General features: G+C 39.1%; 1 protein-coding gene across 5 annotated transcripts in view; it reads right to left on the reverse strand.

Moving 5' to 3' along the window:
* The window catches only part of LOC146075941 (uncharacterized), a 188,970-nt gene that overhangs the window by 134,508 nt on the left and 28,983 nt on the right, over positions 1–25,479 (reverse strand). For all 5 annotated transcript variants that reach the window (XR_014473674.1, XM_083185643.1, XM_083185641.1 and 2 more), the window contains exon 2: positions 2,185–2,267. The gene's annotated coding sequence lies outside the window, so the exon portion shown is untranslated. The remainder of the gene's footprint in view (positions 1–2,184; positions 2,268–25,479) is intronic.

Here is a 25,479-nt window from a genome sequence, read left to right on the forward strand (position 1 = left end):
GGTCGCAGGAGGGATAGGAACAAAATAGATGTGTCTTTGGACACATCTCTCCTTTTACTATGATGGAGCTGTCACCTAGATACCCCTTTATATACACTAACCTGCTGCACAGAGTAATATGTAAGATACTATGAGGGTGCCGTCACCTAGATACCCCTTTATATACACTAACCTGCTGCACAGAGTAATATGTAAGATACTATGATGGAGCCGTCACCTGGATATCCCTTTATATACACTAACCTGCTGCACAGAGTAATATGTAAGATACTATGATGGAGCCGTCACCTGGATATCCCTTTATATACACTAACCTGCTGTACAGAGTAATATGTAAGATACTATAAGGGTGCTGTCACCTAGATACCCCTTTATATACACTAACCTGCTGCACAGAGTAATATGTAAGATACTATGATGGAGCCGTCACCTAGATACCCCTTTATATACACTAACCTGCTGCACAGAGTAATATGTAAGATACTATGATGGAGCCGTCACCTGGATATCCCTTTATATACACTAACCTGCTGCACAGAGTAATATGTAAGATACTATAAGGGTGCTGTCACCTAGATACCCCTTTATATACACTAACCTGCTGCACAGAGTAATATATAGGATACTATGATGGAGCTGTCACCTAGAAAGCCTTTAGATACACTAACCTGCTGCTCAGAGTAATATGTAAGATACTATGATGGAGCTGTCACCTAGATACCCCTTTATATACACTAACCTGCTGCACAGAGTAATATGTAAGATACTATGATGGAGCTGTCACCTAGATACCCCTTTATATACACTAACCTGCTGCACAGAGTAATATGTAAGATACTATGATGTAGCTGTCACCTAGATACCCCTTTATATACACTAACCTGCTGCACATAGTAATATGTAAGATACTATGATGGAGCTGTCACCTAGATACCCCTTTATATACACTAACCTGCTGCACAGAGTAATATGTAAGATACTATGATGGAGCTGTCACCTAGATACCCCTTTATATACACTAACCTGCTGCTCAGAGTAATATGTAAGATACTATGATGGAGCTGTCACCTAGATACCCCTTTATATACACTAACCTGATACACAGATTAATATGTAAGATACTATGATGGATCTGTCACCTAGATACCCCTTTATATACACTAACCTGATGCACAGAGTAATATGTAAGATACTATGATGTAGCTGTCACCTAGATACCCCTTTATATACACTAACCTGCTGCACATAGTAGTATGTAAGATACTATGATGGAGCCATCACCTAGATACCCCTTTATATACACTAACCTGATGCACAGAGTAATATGTAAGATACTATGATGGAGATGTCACCTAGATATCCCTATATATACACTAACCTGCTGCACAGAGTAATATGTAAGATACTATGATGGAGCCGTCACCTAGATACCCCTCTATATACACTAACCTGCTGCACAGAGTAATATGTAAGATACTATGATGGAGTTGTCACCTAGATAAATCTTTATATACACTAACCTGATACACAGAGTAATATGTAGGATACTATGATGGATATGTCACCTAGATACCCCTTTATATACACTAACCTGATACACAGAGTAATATGTAAGATACTATGATGGATCTGTCACCTAGATACCCCTTTATATACACTAACCTGATACACAGAGTAATATGTAAGATACTATGATGGAGTTGTCACCTAGATAAATCTTTATATACACTAACCTGCTGCACAGAGTAATATGCAAAAGATGGACAATTCAGGAGCATATCACATGTACAAGCATGGGAATAATATATCATCTTGAATGCCCATGTAATAAAGCATATATTGGGAAGACAACAAGACCGTTAAAAGTGAGAGTACTCGAACACATAGGAAGCATACGTAACGCTCAGAGATACAAAGCAAGATTCAAGACTCTCACACCTGTAGCGAAGCACTTTCTGAAATTTCACGCATGTAATCCGGAAAATTTAAAAGCGTATGGTATGAAACAAATTTCACTTGGAATAAGAGGGTGTGACCTGGATAAAGAGCTTTTGAAAGCTGAAACAAAGATGATATTCCTAATGAATACTCTACAACCAGATGGATTAAATGAATACAACAGCTATATGCCATACTTGTAAAAACTAACTCTAACCCTAAAAGATACAAAAATCAGATACAAACCTCTCTAGCACTCTCCTGTGGAGAGATGGATGAGGATCGGTCGCGAAGATATGTGGAGGCTGGGCCCCACTGAATTCTCGTCCCTAAGGAGAAAAAGAGAAAGAAAAAAAGAAGAAACTGGATATCAGGATAATAAAACATACAAAAACTTAAACAACAATATAATGAAATGAAATAAGAAAATAATTTCACTCAGGAAGGCGAATGGTATAGATGTAGAATAAACGAATTGATATAACCAAAAAAGATCTGAACAACTAACAGCAACAACAAAAATTATACACTTACCTCAATTTACTCCAAAGAATACCGAATAGCACCAACAAAACTCACATGTCTGTACCAATACATACTCTTGGACCCATATACACATCACAAATTTATCACGAATCCCATTATCAAGACACTAATCACTACCACCCAATTTATCAAATTAATATTATTAACACCATCACATAACCTCTTTAGTATCATAAACACTGTTACTCCACTAGCACTTTTTTTTCAATTATTTTCCACAAAATTTTTTTTTGATCACCAGTTCTTCACTTTATTAAGAGTAGTGTAAAACATATCCCAAGGGGATAACAACATCAAAATCTTCTGCCCTACATAAAATTTTCAAACACAAACTCTCACTCACATGAAAAAATCAACAATGAGAGTATGCATTTAAAAGTCAGAAATAATACATATACTATATACCAAAAGAATCAAAAGAATGGAGCAATGTTCCATCTTCATAATCCATTCAAACCCGACCCAGCACTATGGATGAGTTAATATACATACATTCGAAACCGCATCCCTGCTGGAATGAACCAAATAAACTTAAGAAAAACAAGGAGACATGTATAAATAAAAACACTCAATTAAAAGCATTAATTGGGGACAAAGGAAAATCTTAAAAACGGATTTTTAAGGGAAGAATCATAAAATATACAGATTCCGGACATATCCTGAAATAAGCATGATTAAATAATTAAGAGTGGAAACGATGACTCCAGCCACAAATGATTATATCTAGGAAATGCAATGCTAAATAGCAATAAAAAGGCACCTAGATTATAAAATCATGTACAATAATATATCTACCTGAAAAAGCAAATACATATTGCAACGTATATCACATACAGAGTACAGGGTACTCTTCAAACATCAAGACTTCCGGGTCTCGGCAGAAACCTGCAGCAATTGGACAATCACCATCACGTGGTGCACGCCCGATGTCAGACGCCGCACACGCATGCCAGTACGCCGGACTAAGGGCGGAAATCAATAAGAAATAACGCCAGGAGAAGCCTATGATAGGCGCTAATAGCGCATGTGACGAGCAGAAGCCATATGATTGGAAGCCATAACATGATAACTAAAGCATCAGCGGGGCTGCCGATGCTACCCCTGAAAAAGACTTAAGGCCCCCTTACATTATGCGATTTGGGCACGATTTTGCCCGATTCGGATGAATCGGGCCGTGAAATCGTCCCAAATCGCATATGGTGACATCCCCTCCGACCCGATGCGCGGCCCCGTGCGCATCGGATCGGAGATGGGAGGTCGGACGGGCTGCACATAAGATTTGCTAAATCTTATGTGCTGCCCGGAGCCGTGCTCCCCCACAACAGGGGACCTACCAGAGTCAGGCGCAGGGAGCCGGGCAGCATCAGCGGGAGCAGGGGGGGGGCGGCGCAGAGTACCAGGGAGCCGAGCAGGAGAAGACGCTGCAGCAGCAGCACTTCAAAAAAAAAGGGCCATACAAACGCATAGGAAGCCATTCATTGGCTGAGACCTCCCTCAGCCAATGAGCGATTGGCTGAGAACTCTCTCAGCCAATCACTCATTGGCTGAGAGAGGTCTCAGCCAATCAATGGCTTCCTATTCGTTTGTATGGGGTTTTTCTTTTTTTTGGAAGTGCTGCTGCTGCATCGTGTTCTCCTGCCCGGCTCCCTGATACTCTGTGCCGCCGCCCCCCCTGCTCCCTGCCCAGCGGCTTCCTGCCTGGCTCCCTGCACCCCGAGCCCCCCCCCCTGCCCACTCTCTGTTTGCGGGCATATTCCTGCTGCTGTCCCCCGCTCCCATTGTCCCTGCAGCTCCCCGGGAGTGGCATGTGATAAATCGCATGCGATTAATCACATGCAAAACTTGGCACATGAAGTGCCATCGCATGTGATCCCTCCCGGGGAGCTGCTGGGACAATCGGGTCCGACTTGTCGTTATGACAAGTCGGACAAATGTAAGGGGGCCTTTAGACAGTTGAAACACGTGTAGGGAAGGGCAGAGCTGGGGGAAAAGTTTTGATTGTAAATGAATTGAATCATGTTATGAATATGCCGTGACTGTAGCTAATAGAGAGAAAGATTTGGCGCAATAGGCCAATCAGATCTCCACTAAAGGCTCATAGGAATATAGCATCAGACAATTACCTCCCGCTGATAATATATCGATCTCAGCGATACTAAATTCAGAGGAGGAACACTGCCAGTCTAGGCAGAAACCGCTTAAAAGAAAAATAATTGTATATCCCAGAGTAAATAATACACTAACCGGATGCACAGAGTAATATGTAAGATACTATGATGGAGCTGTCACCTAGATACCCCTTTATATACACTAACCTGCTGCACAGAGTAATATGTAAGATACTATGAAGGAGCTGTCACCTAGATACCCCTTTATATACACTGACCTGCTGCACAGAGTAATATGTAAGATACTATGATGGAGCTGTCACCCAGATATCCCTTTATATACACTAACCTGCTGCACAGAGTAATATGTAAGATACTATGATGGAGCGGTCACCCAGATACCCCTTTATATACACTAACCTGCTGCACAGAGTAATATGTAAGATACTATGATGGATCTGTCACCTAGATACCCCTTTATATACACTGACCTGCTGCACAGAGTAATATGTAAGATACTATGATGGAGCTGTCACCCAGATATCCCTTTATATACACTAACCTGCTGCACAGAGTAATATGTAAGATACTATGATGGAGCGGTCACCTAGATACCCCTTTATATACACTAACATGCTGCACAGAGTAATATGTAAGATACTATGAAGGAGCTGTCACCTAGATACCCCTTTATATACACTGACCTGCTGCACAGAGTAATATGTAAGATACTATGATGGAGCTGTCACCCAGATATCCCTTTATATACACTAACCTGCTGCACAGAGTAATATGTAAGATACTATGATGAAGCTGTCACCTAGATACCCCTTTATATACACTAATCTGCTGCACAGAGTAATGTGTAAGATACTATGATGGAGCTGTCACCTAGATATCCCTTTATATACACTAACCTGCTGCAGTGTAATATGTAAGTGTTTATATTTATTATTTATTATTTATTAACAGTTTCTTATATAGCGCACACAGATTCCGCAGCGCTTTACAGAGCATAGTTATTAGCAAAAACACATAACGAATTACAGCACAAGACAGTTTAGGACAAGTACATGGTTAATACGGATAGTTGCATCAGGGGACAGGACACTAAAGCAAGCATCAGGGTGGCAGAGGTTTATATATTCTAAGAAAGGCACATGAGGAGAGAGGGCCCTGCCCGTGAGAGCTTACATTCTAAAGGGGAGGGTTAGACAGACAGGGGTGACACAGAAGGGAAAGAGGTGAGCATAAACAGGTTAGGATGAGAGATGGTCGGGTTTTATGCTGGAGGGTGGTAAGAGGTCAGCTTAGTCTTTGATATTTTAAGTCTAAAAAAGAGCTGGGTCATCCAAGAGTAGACAGCAGAGAGACAGTTGGAGATATGAGTGAGGATAGAGGGAGAGAGAGATCAGGAGAGGAGAGGTAGATTTCAGTGTTATCAGCATAGATGTGATAGTGGAAGTCGAGTGAGCAAATGAGCTCACCCAGAGAGGACGTATAGAGATAGAGAAGAAGAGGGCCAAGAATAAAATTTTGGGGGACACCTAAAATCAATGGAAGAGCAGGAGAGGTAAGGTCATTAGAGGTACAGCTTGGCATTTTCAAAACTGACAGTGCAAATACAAGCATTAACAGTGATAGTAAAAGTTGTTTGCATATGTAAAAATGATGATATTATGGTTGAATTGCCAGATTAAGCAGCCACAGGTAGTATGTTGTGAGATGTTATATACACTAACCTGCTGCACAGAGTAATATGTAAGATACTATGATGGAGCTCTCACCTAGATACCCCTTTATATACACTAACCTGATGCACAGAGTAATATGTAAGATACTATGATGGATCTGTTACCTAGATACCCCTTTATATACACTAACCTGATGCACAGATTAATATGTAAGATACTATGATGAAGCTGTCACCTAGATACCCCTTTATATACACTAATCTGCTGCACAGAGTAATATGTAAGATACTATGATGGTGCTGTCACCTAGATACCCCTTTATATACACTAACCAGCTGCACAGTGTAATATGTAAGATACAATGATGGAGCTGTCACTTAGATATCTCTTTATATACACTAACCTGATACACAGAGTAATATGTAAGATACTATGATGGCGCAGTCACCTAGATACCCCTTTATATACACTAACCTGCTGTACAGAGTAATATGTAAGATACTATGATGGAGCTGTCACCTAGATACCCCTTTATATACACTAACCTGCTGCACATAGTAATATGTAGGATACTATGATGGAGCGGTCACCTAGATACCCCTTCATATACACTAATCTGCTGCACACAGTAATGTGTAAGATACTATGATGGAGCTGTCACCTAGATATCCCTTATATACACTAACCTGCTGCACAGAGTAATATGTAAGATACTATGATGGTGCTGTCACCTAGATATCCCTTCATATACCCTAACCTGCTGCACAGAGTAATATGTAAGATACTATGATGGAGCCGTCACCTAGATACCCCTTTATATACACTAACCTGCTGCACATAGTAATATGTAGGATACTATGATGGAGCGGTCACCTAGATACCCCTTTATATAAACTAACCTGCTGCACACAGCAATATGTAAGATACTATGATGGAGCTCTCACCTAGATACCCCTTTAAATACACTAACCTGCTGCACAGAGTAATATGTAAGATACTATGATGGAGCCGTCATCTAGATACCCCTTTATATACACTAACCTGCTGCACAGAGTAATATGTAAGATACTATGATGGAGCTGACACCTAGATACCCCTTTATATACACTAACCTGCTGCACAGAGTAATATGTAAGATACTATGATGGAGCTGTCACCTAGATACCCCTTTATATACACTTACCTGCTGCACACAGTAATATGTAGGATACTATGATGGAGCTGTCACCTAGATTCCCCTTTATATACACTAACCTGCTGCACAGAGTAATATGTAAGATACTATGATGGAGCTCTCACCTAGATACCCCTTTATATACACTAACATGAAGCACAGAGTAATATGTAAGATACTATGATGGATCTGTTACCTAGATATCTCTTTATATACACTAACCTGATGCGCAGAGTAATATGTAAGATACTATGATGGAGCTGTCACCTAGATATCTCTTCATATACACTAACCTGATGCGCAGAGTAATATGTAAGATACTATGATGGAGCCGTCACCTAGATACCCCTTCATATAAACTAACCTGCTGCACAGAGTAATATGTAAGATACTATGATGGTGCTGTCACCTAGATATCCCTTCATATACCCTAACCTGCTGCACAGAGTAATATGTAAGATACTATGATGGAGCCGTCACCTAGATACCCCTTTATATACACTAATCTGTTGCACAGAGTAATATGTAAGATACTATGATGGCGCAGTCACCTAGATACCCCTTTATATACACTAACCTGCTGCACATAGTAATATGTAGGATACTATGATGGAGCGGTCACCTAGATACCCCTTTATATAAACTAACCTGCTGCACACAGTAATATGTAAGATACTATGATGGAGCTCTCACCTAGATACCCCTTTAAATACACTAACCTGCTGCACAGAGTAATATGTAAGATACTATGATGGAGCCGTCATCTAGATACCCCTTTATATACACTAACCTGCTGCACAGAGTAATATGTAAGATACTATGATGGAGCTGACACCTAGATACCCCTTTATATACACTAACCTGCTGCACAGAGTAATATGTAAGATACTATGATGGAGCTGTCACCTAGATACCCCTTTATATACACTTACCTGCTGCACACAGTAATATGTAGGATACTATGATGGAGCTGTCACCTAGATTCCCCTTTATATACACTAACCTGCTGCACAGAGTAATATGTAAGATACTATGATGGAGCTCTCACCTAGATACCCCTTTATATACACTAACCTGAAGCACAGAGTAATATGTAAGATACTATGATGGATCTGTTACCTAGATACCCCTTTATATACACTAACCTGATGCACAGATTAATATGTAAGATACTATGATGAAGCTGTCACCTAGATACCCCTTTATATACACTAATCTGCTGCACAGAGTAATATGTAAGATACTATGATGGTGCTGTCACCTAGATACCCCTTTATATACACTAACCAGCTGCACAGTGTAATATGTAAGATACTATGATGGAGCTGTCACTTAGATATCTCTTTATATACACTAACCAGATGCGCAGAGTAATATGTAAGATACTATGATGGAGCTGTCACCCAGATACCCCTTTATATACACTAACCTGCTGCACAGAGTAATATATAAGATACTATGATGGTGCTGTCACCTAGATATCCCTTTATATACACTAACCTGCTGCACATAGTAATATGTAAGATACTATGATGTAGCTGTCACCTAGATATCCCTTTATATACACTAACCTGATACACAGAGTAATATGTAAGATACTATGATGGCGCAGTCACCTAGATACCCCTTTATATACACTAACCTGCTGTACAGAGTAATATGTAAGATACTAGGATGGAGCTGTCACCTAGATACCCCTTTATATACACTAATCTGCTGCACAGAGTAATGTGTAAGATACTATGATGGAGCTGTCACCTAGATACCCCTTTATATACACTAACCTGATGTACAGAGTAATATGTAGGAAACTATGATGGAGCGGTCACCTAGATACCCCTTTATATACACTAACCAGCTGCACAGTGTAATATGTAAGATACTATGATGGAGCTGCCACCTAGATATCTCTTTATATACACTAACCTGATGCGCAGAGTAATATGTAAGATACTATGATGGAGCTGTCACCTAGATATCTCTTCATATACACTAACCTGATGCGCAGAGTAAGATGTAAGATACTATGATGGAGCCGTCACCTAGATACCCCTTTATATAAACTAACCTGCTGCACAGAGTAATATGTAAGATACTATGATGGTGCTGTCACCTAGATATCCCTTCATATACCCTAACCTGCTGCACAGAGTAATATGTAAGATACTATGATGGAGCCGTCACCTAGATACCCCTTTATATACACTAATCTGTTGCACAGAGTAATATGTAAGATACTATGATGGCGCAGTCACCTAGATACTCCTTTATATACACTAACCTGCTGCACATAGTAATATGTAGGATACTATGATGGAGCGGTCACCTAGATACCCCTTTATATAAACTAACCTGCTGCACACAGTAATATGTATGATACTATGATGGAGCTCTTACCTAGATACCCCTTTAAATACACTAACCTGCTGCACAGAGTAATATGTAAGATACTATGATGGAGCCGTCATCTAGATACCCCTTTATATACACTAACCTGCTGCACAGAGTAATATGTAAGATACTATGATGGAGCTGACACCTAGATACCCCTTTATATACACTAACCTGCTGCACAGAGTAATATGTAAGATACTATGATGGAGCTGTCACCTAGATACCCCTTTATATACACTCACCTGCTGCACACAGTAATATGTAAGATACTATGATGAAGCTGTCACCTAGATACCCCTTTATATACACTAATCTGCTGCACAGAGTAATATGTAAGATACTATGATGGTGCTGTCACCTAGATACCCCTTTATATACACTAACCAGCTGCACAGTGTAATATGTAAGATACTATGATGGAGCTGTCACTTAGATATCTCTTTATATACACTAACCTGATGCGCAGAGTAATATGTAAGATCCTATGATGGTGCTGTCACCTAGATACCCCTTTATATTTACTAACCTGATGTACAGAGTAATATGTAAGATACTATGATGGAGCTGTCACCCAGATACCCCTTTATATACACTAACCTGCTGCACAGAGTAATATGTAAGATACTATGATGGTGCTGTCACCTAGATATCCCTTTATATACACTAACCTGCTGCACATAGTAATATGTAAGATACTATGATGTAGCTGTCACCTAGATATCCCTTTATATACACTAACCTGATACACAGAGTAATATGTAAGATACTATGATGGCGCAGTCACCTAGATACCCCTTTATATACACTAACCTGCTGTACAGAGTAATATGTAAGATACTATGATGGAGCTGTCACCTAGATACCCCTTTATATACACTAACCTGCTGCACAGAGTAATATGTAAGATACTATGATGGAGCTGTCACCTAGATATCTCTTTACATAGTTACATAGTTACATAGTAGGTAAGGCTGAAAAAAGACTTGCGTCCATCTTCATATACACTAACCTGATGCGCAGAGTAATATGTAAGATACTATGATGGAGCCGTCACCTAGATACCCCTTTATATAAACTAACCTGCTGCACAGAGTAATATGTAAGATACTATGATGGTGCTGTCACCTAGATATCCCTTCATATACCCTAACCTGCTGCACAGAGTAATATGTAAGATACTATGATGGAGCCGTCACCTAGATACCCCTTTATATACACTAATCTGTTGCACAGAGTAATATGTAAGATACTATGATGGCACAGTCACCTAGATACCCCTTTATATACACTAACCTGCTGCACATAGTAATATGTAGGATACTATGATGGAGCGGTCACCTAGATACCCCTTTATATAAACTAACCTGCTTCACAGAGTAATATGTAAGATACTATGATGGAGCCGTCATCTAGATACCCCTTTATATACACTAACCTGCTGCACAGAGTAATATGTAAGATACTATGATAGAGCTGACACCTAGATACCCCTTTATATACACTAACCTGCTGCACAGAGTAATATGTAAGATACTATGATGGAGCTGTCACCTAGATACCCCTTTATATACACTTACCTGCTGCACACAGTAATATGTAGGATACTATGATGGAGCTGTCACCTAGATACCCCTTTATATACACTAACCTGCTGCACAGAGTAATATGTAAGATACTATGATGGAGCTCTCACCTAGATACCCCTTTATATACACTAACCTGCTGCACAGAGTAATATGTAAGATACTATGATGGAGCTCTCACCTAGATACCCCTTTATATACACTAACCTGATACACAGAGTAATATGTAAGATACTATGATGGAGCTCTCACCTAGATACCCCTTTATATACACTAACCTGATACACAGAGTAATATGTAAGATACTATGATGGAGCTGTCACCTAGATACCCCTTTATATACACTAACCTGATGCACAGAGTAATATGTAAGATACTATGATGGATCTGTTACCTAGATACCCCTTTATATACACTAACCTGATGCACAGATTAATATGTAAGATACTATGATGAAGCTGTCACCTAGATAGCCGTTTATATACACTAATCTGCTGCACAGAGTAATATGTAAGATACTATGATGGTGCTGTCACCTAGATACCCCTTTATATACACTAACCAGCTGCACAGTGTAATATGTAAGATACTATGATGGAGCTGTCACTTAGATATCTCTTTATATACACTAACCTGATGCGCAGAGTAATATGTAAGATCCTATGATGGTGCTGTCACCTAGATACCCCTTTATATATACTAACCTGATGTACAGAGTAATATATAAGATACTATGATGGAGCTGTCACCCAGATACCCCTTTATATACACTAACCTGCTGCACAGAGTGATATGTAAGATACTATGATGGAGCCGTCACCTAGATACCCCTTTATATACACTAACCTGCTGCACAGAGTAATATGTAAGATACTATGATGGAGCCGTCACCTAGATACCCCTTTATATACACTAACCTGATGCACAGAGTAATATGTAAGATACTATGATAGAGCTGTCACCTAGATACCCCTTTATATACACTAACCTGCTGCACAGAGTAATATGTAAGATACTATGATGGAGCTGTCACCTAGATACCCCTTTATATACACTAACCTGCGCCACATAGTAATATGTAGGATACTATGATGGAGCGGTCACCTAGATACCCCTTTATATACACTAACCTGCTGCACAGAGTAATATGTAAGATACTATGATGGAGCTGTCACCTAGATATCTCTTTACATAGTTACATAGTTACATAGTAGGTAAGGCTGAAAAAAGACTTGCGTCCATCTTCATATACACTAACCTGATGCGCAGAGTAATATGTAAGATACTATGATGGAGCCGTCACCTAGATACCCCTTTATATAAACTAACCTGCTGCACAGAGTAATATGTAAGATACTATGATGGTGCTGTCACCTAGATATCCCTTCATATACCCTAACCTGCTGCACAGAGTAATATGTAAGATACTATGATGGAGCCGTCACCTAGATACCCCTTTATATACACTAATCTGTTGCACAGAGTAATATGTAAGATACTATGATGGCACAGTCACCTAGATACCCCTTTATATACACTAACCTGCTGCACATAGTAATATGTAGGATACTATGATGGAGCGGTCACCTAGATACCCCTTTATATAAACTAACCTGCTTCACAGAGTAATATGTAAGATACTATGATGGAGCCGTCATCTAGATACCCCTTTATATACACTAACCTGCTGCACAGAGTAATATGTAAGATACTATGATAGAGCTGACACCTAGATACCCCTTTATATACACTAACCTGCTGCACAGAGTAATATGTAAGATACTATGATGGAGCTGTCACCTAGATACCCCTTTATATACACTTACCTGCTGCACACAGTAATATGTAGGATACTATGATGGAGCTGTCACCTAGATACCCCTTTATATACACTAACCTGCTGCACAGAGTAATATGTAAGATACTATGATGGAGCTCTCACCTAGATACCCCTTTATATACACTAACCTGCTGCACAGAGTAATATGTAAGATACTATGATGGAGCTCTCACCTAGATACCCCTTTATATACACTAACCTGATACACAGAGTAATATGTAAGATACTATGATGGAGCTCTCACCTAGATACCCCTTTATATACACTAACCTGATACACAGAGTAATATGTAAGATACTATGATGGAGCTGTCACCTAGATACCCCTTTATATACACTAACCTGATGCACAGAGTAATATGTAAGATACTATGATGGATCTGTTACCTAGATACCCCTTTATATACACTAACCTGATGCACAGATTAATATGTAAGATACTATGATGAAGCTGTCACCTAGATAGCCGTTTATATACACTAATCTGCTGCACAGAGTAATATGTAAGATACTATGATGGTGCTGTCACCTAGATACCCCTTTATATACACTAACCAGCTGCACAGTGTAATATGTAAGATACTATGATGGAGCTGTCACTTAGATATCTCTTTATATACACTAACCTGATGCGCAGAGTAATATGTAAGATCCTATGATGGTGCTGTCACCTAGATACCCCTTTATATATACTAACCTGATGTATAAGTAATATATAAGATACTATGATGGAGCTGTCACCCAGATACCCCTTTATATACACTAACCTGCTGCACAGAGTGATATGTAAGATACTATGATGGAGCCGTCACCTAGATACCCCTTTATATACACTAACCTGCTGCACAGAGTAATATGTAAGATACTATGATGGAGCCGTCACCTAGATACCCCTTTATATACACTAACCTGATGCACAGAGTAATATGTAAGATACTATGATGGAGCTGTCACCTAGATACCCCTTTATATACACTAACCTGATGCACAGAGTAATATGTAAGATACTATGATGGAGCTGACACCTAGATACCCCTTTATATACACTAACCTGCTCCACAGAGTAATATGTAAGATACTATGATAGAGCCGTCACCTAGATACCCCTTTATATACACTAACCTGAAGCACAGAGTAATATGTAAGATACTATGATGGATCTGTTACCTAGATATCTCTTTATATACACTAACCTGATGCGCAGAGTAATATGTAAGATACTATGATGGAGCTGTCACCTAGATATCTCTTCATATACACTAACCTGATGCGCAGAGTAATATGTAAGATACTATGATGGAGCCGTCACCTAGATACCCCTTCATATAAACTAACCTGCTGCACAGAGTAATATGTAAGATACTATGATGGTGCTGTCACCTAGATATCACTTCATATACCCTAACCTGCTGCACAGAGTAATATGTACGATACTATGATGGAGCCGTCACCTAGATACCCTTTATATACACTAATCTGTTGCACAGAGTAATATGTAAGATACTATGATGGCGCAGTCACCTAGATACCCCTTTATATACACTAACCTGCTGCACATAGTAATATGTAGGATACTATGATGGAGCGGTCACCTAGATACCCCTTTATATAAACTAACCTGCTGCACACAGTAATATGTAAGATACTATGATGGAGCTCTCACCTAGATACCCCTTTAAATACACTAACCTGCTGCACAGAGTAATATGTAAGATACTATGATGGAGCCGTCATCTAGATACCCCTTTATATACACTAACCTGCTGCACAGAGTAATATGTAAGATACTATGATGGAGCTGACACCTAGATACCCCTTTATATACACTAACCTGCTGCACAGAGTAATATGTAAGATACTATGATGGAGCTGTCACCTAGATACCCCTTTATATACACTTACCTGCTGCACACAGTAATATGTAGGATACTATGATGGAGCTGTCACCTAGATTCCCCTTTATATACACTAACCTGCTGCACAGAGTAATATGTAAGATACTATGATGGAGCTCTCACCTAGATACCCCTTTATATACACTAACCTGATGCGCAGAGTAATATGTATGATCCTATGATGGTGCTGTCACCTAGATACCCCTTTATATATACTAACCTGATGTACAGAGTAATATGTAAGATACTATGATGGAGCTGTCACCCAGATACCCCTTTATATACACTAACCTGCTGCACAGAGTAATATATAAGATACTATGATGGTGCTGTCACCTAGATATCCCTTTATATACACTAACCTGCTGCACATAGTAATATGTAAGATACTATGATGTAGCTGTCACCTAGATATCCCTTTATATACACTAACCTGATACACAGAGTAATATGTAAGATACTATGATGGCGCAGTCACCTAGATACCCCTTTATATACACTAACCTGCTGTACAGAGTAATATGTAAGATACTAGGATGGAGCTGTCACCTAGATACCCCTTTATATACACTAACCTGCGCCACATAGTAATATGTAGGATACTATGATGGAGCGGTCACCTAGATACCCCTTTATATACACTAATCTGCTGCACAGAGTAATATGTAAGATACTATGATGGAGCCGTCATCTAGATACCCCTTTATATACACTAACCTGCTGCACAGAGTAATATGTAAGATACTATGATGGAGCTGACACCTAGATACCCCTTTATATACACTAACCTGCTGCACAGAGTAATATGTAAGATACTATGATGGAGCTGTCACCTAGATACCCCTTTATATACACTCACCTGCTGCACACAGTAATATGTAAGATACTATGATGAAGCTGTCACCTAGATACCCCTTTATATACACTAATCTGCTGCACAGAGTAATATGTAAGATACTATGATGGTGCTGTCACCTAGATACCCCTTTATATACACTAACCAGCTGCACAGTGTAATATGTAAGATACTATGATGGAGCTGTCACTTAGATATCTCTTTATATACACTAACCTGATGCGCAGAGTAATATGTAAGATCCTATGATGGTGCTGTCACCTAGATACCCCTTTATATTTACTAACCTGATGTACAGAGTAATATGTAAGATACTATAATGGAGCTGTCACCCAGATACCCCTTTATATACACTAACCTGCTGCACAGAGTAATATGTAAGATACTATGATGGTGCTGTCACCTAGATATCCCTTTATATACACTAACCTGCTGCACATAGTAATATGTAAGATACTATGATGTAGCGGTCACCTAGATATCCCTTTATATACACTAACCTGATACACAGAGTAATATGTAAGATACTATGATGGCGCAGTCACCTAGATACCCCTTTATATACACTAACCTGCTGTACAGAGTAATATGTAAGATACTATGATGGAGCTGTCACCTAGATACCCCTTTATATACACTAACCTGCGCCACATAGTAATATGTAGGATACTATGATGGAGCGGTCACCTAGATACCCCTTTATATACACTAACCTGCTGCACAGAGTAATATGTAAGATACTATGATGGAGCTGTCACCTAGATATCTCTTTACATAGTTACATAGTTACATAGTAGGTAAGGCTGAAAAAAGACTTGCGTCCATCTTCATATACACTAACCTGATGCGCAGAGTAATATGTAAGATACTATGATGGAGCCGTCACCTAGATACCCCTTTATATAAACTAACCTGCTGCACAGAGTAATATGTAAGATACTTTGATGGTGCTGTCACCTAGATATCCCTTCATATACCCTAACCTGCTGCACAGAGTAATATGTAAGATACTATGATGGAGCCGTCACCTAGATACCCCTTTATATACACTAATCTGTTGCACAGAGTAATATGTAAGATACTATGATGGCGCAGTCACCTAGATACCCCTTTATATACACTAACCTGCTGCACATAGTAATATGTAGGATACTATGATGGAGCGGTCACCTAGATACCCCTTTATATAAACTAACCTGCTGCACAGAGTAATATGTAAGATACTATGATGGAGCCGTCATCTAGATACCCCTTTATATACACTAACCTGCTGCACAGAGTAATATGTAAGATACTATGATAAAGGCTGACACCTAGATACCCCTTTATATACACTAACCTGCTGCACAGAGTAATATGTAAGATACTATGATGGAGCTGTCACCTAGATACCCCTTTATATACACTTACCTGCTGCACACAGTAATATGTAGGATACTATGATGGAGCTGTCACCTAGATACCCCTTTATATACACTAACCTGCTGCACAGAGTAATATGTAAGATACTATGATGGAGCTCTTACCTAGATACCCCTTTATATACACTAACCTGCTGCACAGAGTAATATGTAAGATACTATGATGGAGCTCTCACCTAGATACCCCTTTATATACACTAACCTGATACACAGAGTAATATGTAAGATACTATGATGGAGCTCTCACCTAGATACCCCTTTATATACACTAACCTGATACACAGAGTAATATGTAAGATACTATGATGGAGCTGTCACCTAGATACCCCTTTATATACACTAACCTGATGCACAGAGTAATATGTAAGATACTATGATGGATCTGTTACCTAGATACCCCTTTATATACACTAACCTGATGCACAGATTAATATGTAAGATACTATGATGAAGCTGTCACCTAGATAGCCGTTTATATACACTAATCTGCTGCACAGAGTAATATGTAAGATACTATGATGGTGCTGTCACCTAGATACCCCTTTATATACACTAACCAGCTGCACAGTGTAATATGTAAGATACTATGATGGAGCTGTCACTTAGATATCTCTTTATATACACTAACCTGATGCGCAGAGTAATATGTAAGATCCTATGATGGTGCTGTCACCTAGATACCCCTTTATATATACTAACCTGATGTACAGAGTAATATATAAGATACTATGATGGAGCTGTCACCCAGATACCCCTTTATATACACTAACCTGCTGCACAGAGTGATATGTAAGATACTATGATGGAGCCGTCACCCAGATACCCCTTTATATACACTAACCTGCTGCACAGAGTGATATGTAAGATACTATGATGGAGCCGTCACCTAGATACCCCTTTATATACACTAACCTGCTGCACAGAGTAATATGTAAGATACTATGATGGAGCCGTCACCTAGATACCCCTTTATATACACTAACCTGATGCACAGAGTAATATGTAAGATACTATGATGGAGCTGTCACCTAGATACCCCTTTATATACACTAACCTGATGCACAGAGTAATATGTAAGATACTATGATGGAGCTGACACCTAGATACCCCTTTATATACACTAACCTGATGCACAGAGCAATATGTAAGATACTATGATGGAGCTGTCACCTAGATACCACTTTATATACACTAACCTGCTCCACAGAGTAATATGTAAGATACTATGATAGAGCCGTCACCTAGATACCCCTTTATATACACTAACCTGAAGCACAGAGTAATATGTAAGATACTATGATGGATCTGTTACCTAGATATCTCTTTATATACACTAACCTGATGCGCAGAGTAATATGTAAGATACTATGATGGAGCTGTCACCTAGATATCTCTTCATATACACTAACCTGATGCGCAGAGTAATATGTAAGATACTATGATGGAGCCGTCACCTAGATACCCCTTCATATAAACTAACCTGCTGCACAGAGTAATATGTAAGATACTATGATGGTGCTGTCACCTAGATATCCCTTCATATACCCTAACCTGCTGCACAGAGTAATATGTAAGATACTATGATGGAGCCGTCACCTAGATACCCTTTATATACACTAATCTGTTGCACAGAGTAATATGTAAGATACTATGATGGCGCAGTCACCTAGATACCCCTTTATATACACTAACCTGCTGCACATAGTAATATGTAGGATACTATGATGGAGCGGTCACCTAGATACCCCTTTATATAAACTAACCTGCTGCACACAGTAATATGTAAGATACTATGATGGAGCTCTCATCTAGATACCCCTTTAAATACACTAACCTGCTGCACAGAGTAATATGTAAGATACTATGATGGAGCCGTCATCTAGATACCCCTTTATATACACTAACCTGCTGCACAGAGTAATATGTAAGATACTATGATGGAACTGACACCTAGATACCCCTTTATATACACTAACCTGCTGCACAGAGTAATATGTAAGATACTATGATGGAGCTGTCACCTAGATACCCCTTTATATACACTTACCTGCTGCACACAGTAATATGTAGGATACTATGATGGAGCTGTCACCTAGATTCCCCTTTATATACACTAACCTGCTGCACAGAGTAATATGTAAGATACTATGATGGAGCTCTCACCTAGATACCCCTTTATATACACTAACCTGATGCGCAGAGTAATATGTATGATCCTATGATGGTGCTGTCACCTAGATACCCCTTTATATATACTAACCTGATGTACAGAGTAATATGTAAGATACTATGATGGAGCTGTCACCCAGATACCCCTTTATATACACTAACCTGCTGCACAGAGTAATATATAAGATACTATGATGGTGCTGTCACCTAGATATCCCTTTATATACACTAACCTGCTGCACATAGTAATATGTAAGATACTATGATGTAGCTGTCACCTAGATATCCCTTTATATACACTAACCTGAAACACAGAGTAATATGTAAGATACTATGATGGCGCAGTCACCTAGATACCCCTTTATATACACTAACCTGCTGTACAGAGTAATATGTAAGATACTAGGATGGAGCTGTCACCTAGATACCCCTTTATATACACTAACCTGCGCCACATAGTAATATGTAGGATACTATGATGGAGCGGTCACCTAGATACCCCTTTATATACACTAATCTGCTGCACAGAGTAATATGTAAGATACTATGATGGAGCCGTCATCTAGATACCCCTTTATATACACTAACCTGCTGCACAGAGTAATATGTAAGATACTATGATGGAGCTGACACCTAGATACCCCTTTATATACACTAACCTGCTGCACAGAGTAATATGTAAGATACTATGATGGAGCTGTCACCTAGATACCCCTTTATATACACTCACCTGCTGCACACAGTAATATGTAAGATACTATGATGGAGCTGTCACCTAGATACCCCTTTATATACACTTACCTGCTGCACACAGTAATATGTAGGATACTATGATGGAGCTGTCACCTAGATACCCCTTTATATACACTAACCTGCTGCACAGAGTAATATGTAAGATACTATGATGGAGCTCTTACCTAGATACCCCTTTATATACACTAACCTGCTGCACAGAGTAATATGTAAGATACTATGATGGAGCTCTCACCTAGATACCCCTTTATATACACTAACCTGATACACAGAGTAATATGTAAGATACTATGATGGAGCTCTCACCTAGATACCCCTTTATATACACTAACCTGATGCACAGAGTAATATGTAAGATACTATGATGGATCTGTTACCTAGATACCCCTTTATATACACTAACCTGATGCACAGATTAATATGTAAGATACTATGATGAAGCTGTCACCTAGATACCCCTTCATATAAACTAACCTGCTGCACAGAGTAATATGTAAGATACTATGATGGTGCTGTCACCTAGATATCCCTTCATATACCCTAACCTGCTGCACAGAGTAATATGTAAGATATCTCTTTATATACACTAACCTGATGCGCAGAGTAATATGTAAGATACTATGATGGAGCTGTCACCTAGATATCTCTTCATATACACTAACCTGATGCGCAGAGTAATATGTAAGATACTATGATGGAGCCGTCACCTAGATACCCCTTCATATAAACTAACCTGCTGCACAGAGTAATATGTAAGATACTATGATGGTGCTGTCACCTAGATATCCCTTCATATACCCTAACCTGCTGCACAGAGTAATATGTAAGATACTATGATGGAGCCGTCACCTAGATACCCTTTATATACACTAATCTGTTGCACAGAGTAATATGTAAGATACTATGATGGCGCAGTCACCTAGATACCCCTTTATATACACTAACCTGCTGCACATAGTAATATGTAGGATACTATGATGGAGCTCTTACCTAGATACCCCTTTATATACACTAACCTGCTGCACAGAGTAATATGTAAGATACTATGATGGAGCTCTCACCTAGATACCCCTTTATATACACTAACCTGATACACAGAGTAATATGTAAGATACTATGATGGAGCTCTCACCTAGATACCCCTTTATATACACTAACCTGATACACAGAGTAATATGTAAGATACTATGATGGAGCTGTCACCTAGATACCCCTTTATATACACTAACCTGATGCACAGAGTAATATGTAAGATACTATGATGGATCTGTTACCTAGATACCCCTTTATATACACTAACCTGATGCACAGATTAATATGTAAGATACTATGATGAAGCTGTCACCTAGATAGCCGTTTATATACACTAATCTGCTGCACAGAGTAATATGTAAGATACTATGATGGTGCTGTCACCTAGATACCCCTTTATATACACTAACCAGCTGCACAGTGTAATATGTAAGATACTATGATGGAGCTGTCACTTAGATATCTCTTTATATACACTAACCTGATGCGCAGAGTAATATGTAAGATCCTATGATGGTGCTGTCACCTAGATACCCCTTTATATATACTAACCTGATGTACAGAGTAATATATAAGATACTATGATGGAGCTGTCACCCAGATACCCCTTTATATACACTAACCTGCTGCACAGAGTGATATGTAAGATACTATGATGGAGCCGTCACCCAGATACCCCTTTATATACACTAACCTGCTGCACAGAGTGATATGTAAGATACTATGATGGAGCCGTCACCTAGATACCCCTTTATATACACTAACCTGCTGCACAGAGTAATATGTAAGATACTATGATGGAGCCGTCACCTAGATACCCCTTTATATACACTAACCTGATGCACAGAGTAATATGTAAGATACTATGATGGAGCTGTCACCTAGATACCCCTTTATATACACTAACCTGATGCACAGAGTAATATGTAAGATACTATGATGGAGCTGACACCTAGATACCCCTTTATATACACTAACCTGATGCACAGAGCAATATGTAAGATACTATGATGGAGCTGTCACCTAGATACCACTTTATATACACTAACCTGCTCCACAGAGTAATATGTAAGATACTATGATAGAGCCGTCACCTAGATACCCCTTTATATACACTAACCTGAAGCACAGAGTAATATGTAAGATACTATGATGGATCTGTTACCTAGATATCTCTTTATATACACTAACCTGATGCGCAGAGTAATATGTAAGATACTATGATGGAGCTGTCACCTAGATATCTCTTCATATACACTAACCTGATGCGCAGAGTAATATGTAAGATACTATGATGGAGCCGTCACCTAGATACCCCTTCATATAAACTAACCTGCTGCACAGAGTAATATGTAAGATACTATGATGGAGCTGTCACCTAGATACCCCTTTATATACACTAACCTGATGCACAGAGTAATATGTAAGATACTATGATGGAGCTGACACCTAGATACCCCTTTATATACACTAACCTGATGCACAGAGCAATATGTAAGATACTATGATGGAGCTGTCACCTAGATACCCCTTTATATACACTAACCTGCTCCACAGAGTAATAAGTAAGATACTATGATAGAGCCGTCACCTATATTCCCCTTTATATACACTAACCTGCTGCACAGAGTAATATGTAAGATACTATGATGGAGCTGTCACCTAGATACCCCTTTATATACACTAACCTGCTGCACAGAGTAATATGTAAGATACTATGATGGAGGTGTCACCTAGATACCCCTTTAAATACACTAACCAGCTGCACAGAGTAATATGTAAGATACTATGATGGTGCCGTCACCTAGATACCCCTTTATATACACTAACCTGATGCACAGAGTAATATGTAAGATACTATGATGGAGCGGTCACCTAGATACGCCTTTATATACACTAACCTGCTGCACAGAGTAATATGTAAGATACTATGATGGAGCGGTCACCTAGATACCCCTTTATATACACTAACCTGATGTACAGAGTAATATGTAAGATACTATGATGGAGCTGACACCTAGATACCCCATTATATACACTAACCTGCTGAACAGTGTAATATGTAAGATACTATGATGGAGCTGTCACCTAGATACCCCTTTATATACACTAACCTGCTGCACAGTGTAATATGTAATATACTATGACGGTGCTGTCACCTAGATACCCCATTATATACACTAACCTGCTGCACAGAGTAATATGTAAGATACTATGATGGAGGTGTCACATAGTTACCCCTTTATATACACTAACCTGCTGCACAGAGTAATATGTAAGATACTATGATGGTGCCGTCACCTAGATACCCCTTTATATACACTAACCTGATGCACAGAGTAATATGTAAGATACTATGATGGAGCCGTCACCTAGATACCCCTTTATATACACTAATCTGTTGCACAGAGTAATATGTAAGATACTATGATGGCGCAGTCACCTAGATACCCCTTTATATACACTAACCTGCTGCACATAGTAATATGTAGGATACTATGATGGAGCGGTCACCTAGATACCCCTTTATATAAACTAACCTGCTGCACAGAGTAATATGTAAGATACTATGATGGAGCCGTCATCTAGATACCCCTTTATATACACTAACCTGCTGCACAGAGTAATATGTAAGATACTATGATAGAGCTGACACCTAGATACCCCTTTATATACACTAACCTGCTGCACAGAGTAATATGTAAGATACTATGATGGAGCTGTCACCTAGATACCCCTTTATATACACTTACCTGCTGCACGCAGTAATATGTAGGATACTATGATGGAGCTGTCACCTAGATACCCCTTTATATACACTAACCTGCTGCACAGAGTAATATGTAAGATACTATGATGGAGCTCTCACCTAGATACCCCTTTATATACACTAACCTGATACACAGAGTAATATGTAAGATACTATGATGGAGCTCTCACCTAGATACCCCTTTATATACACTAACCTGATACACAGAGTAATATGTAAGATACTATGATGGAGCTGTCACCTAGATACCCCTTTATATACACTAACCTGATGCACAGAGTAATATGTAAGATACTAAGATGGATCTGTTACCTAGATACCCCTTTATATACACTAACCTGATGCACAGATTAATATGTAAGATACTATGATGAAGCTGTCACCTAGATAGCCGTTTATATACACTAATCTGCTGCACAGAGTAATATGTAAGATACTATGATGGTGCTGTCACCTAGATACCCCTTTATATACACTAACCAGCTGCACAGTGTAATATGTAAGATACTATGATGGAGCTGTCACTTAGATATCTCTTTATATACACTAACCTGATGCGCAGAGTAATATAGTTACATAGTTACATAGTAGGTAAGGCTGAAAAAAGACTTGCGTCCATCTAGTTCAACCTGGTATAGATATCCATTGCTGATTTGGTTGGTTCTGGTATTTTACAGACAAATTATATTTCTTATTTGTACCCATGGATGTTTTTCTCCAGTAAATGTTTGTCCAACTTTGCCTTGAACGCATTTAATGAGCCAGCCGTTACCACCTCTCTGGGAAGAGAGTTCCAGAGTTTGACTGTTCTGACCGTAAAGAAATTCTTTCTACTAGCTGAATGAAATCTTTTTTCTTCTAATCTATACTCATGCCCTCGCGTCCTAGATTCCTTTCTAGTAGAAAATAGGGTGTGTGACAGTTCCTTATATTGGCCCTTGATATACTTGTACATGTTGAGCATGTAAGATCCTATGATGGTGCTGTCACCTAGATACCCCTTTATATATACTAACCTGATGTACAGAGTAATATATAAGATACTATGATGGAGCTGTCACCCAGATACCCCTTTATATACACTAACCTGCTGCACAGAGTGATATGTAAGATACTATGATGGAGCCGTCACCTAGATACCCCTTTATATACACTAACCTGCTGCACAGAGTAATATGTAAGATACTATGATGGAGCCGTCACCTAGATACCCCTTTATATACACTAACCTGATGCACAGAGTAATATGTAAGATACTATGATGGAGCTGTCACCTAGATACCCCTTTATATACACTAACCTGATGC

Source organism: Crinia signifera, chromosome 4, assembly GCF_055691185.1.
Source record: "Crinia signifera chromosome 4, ASM5569118v1, whole genome shotgun sequence".
Lineage (NCBI taxonomy): Eukaryota > Metazoa > Chordata > Amphibia > Anura > Myobatrachidae > Crinia > Crinia signifera.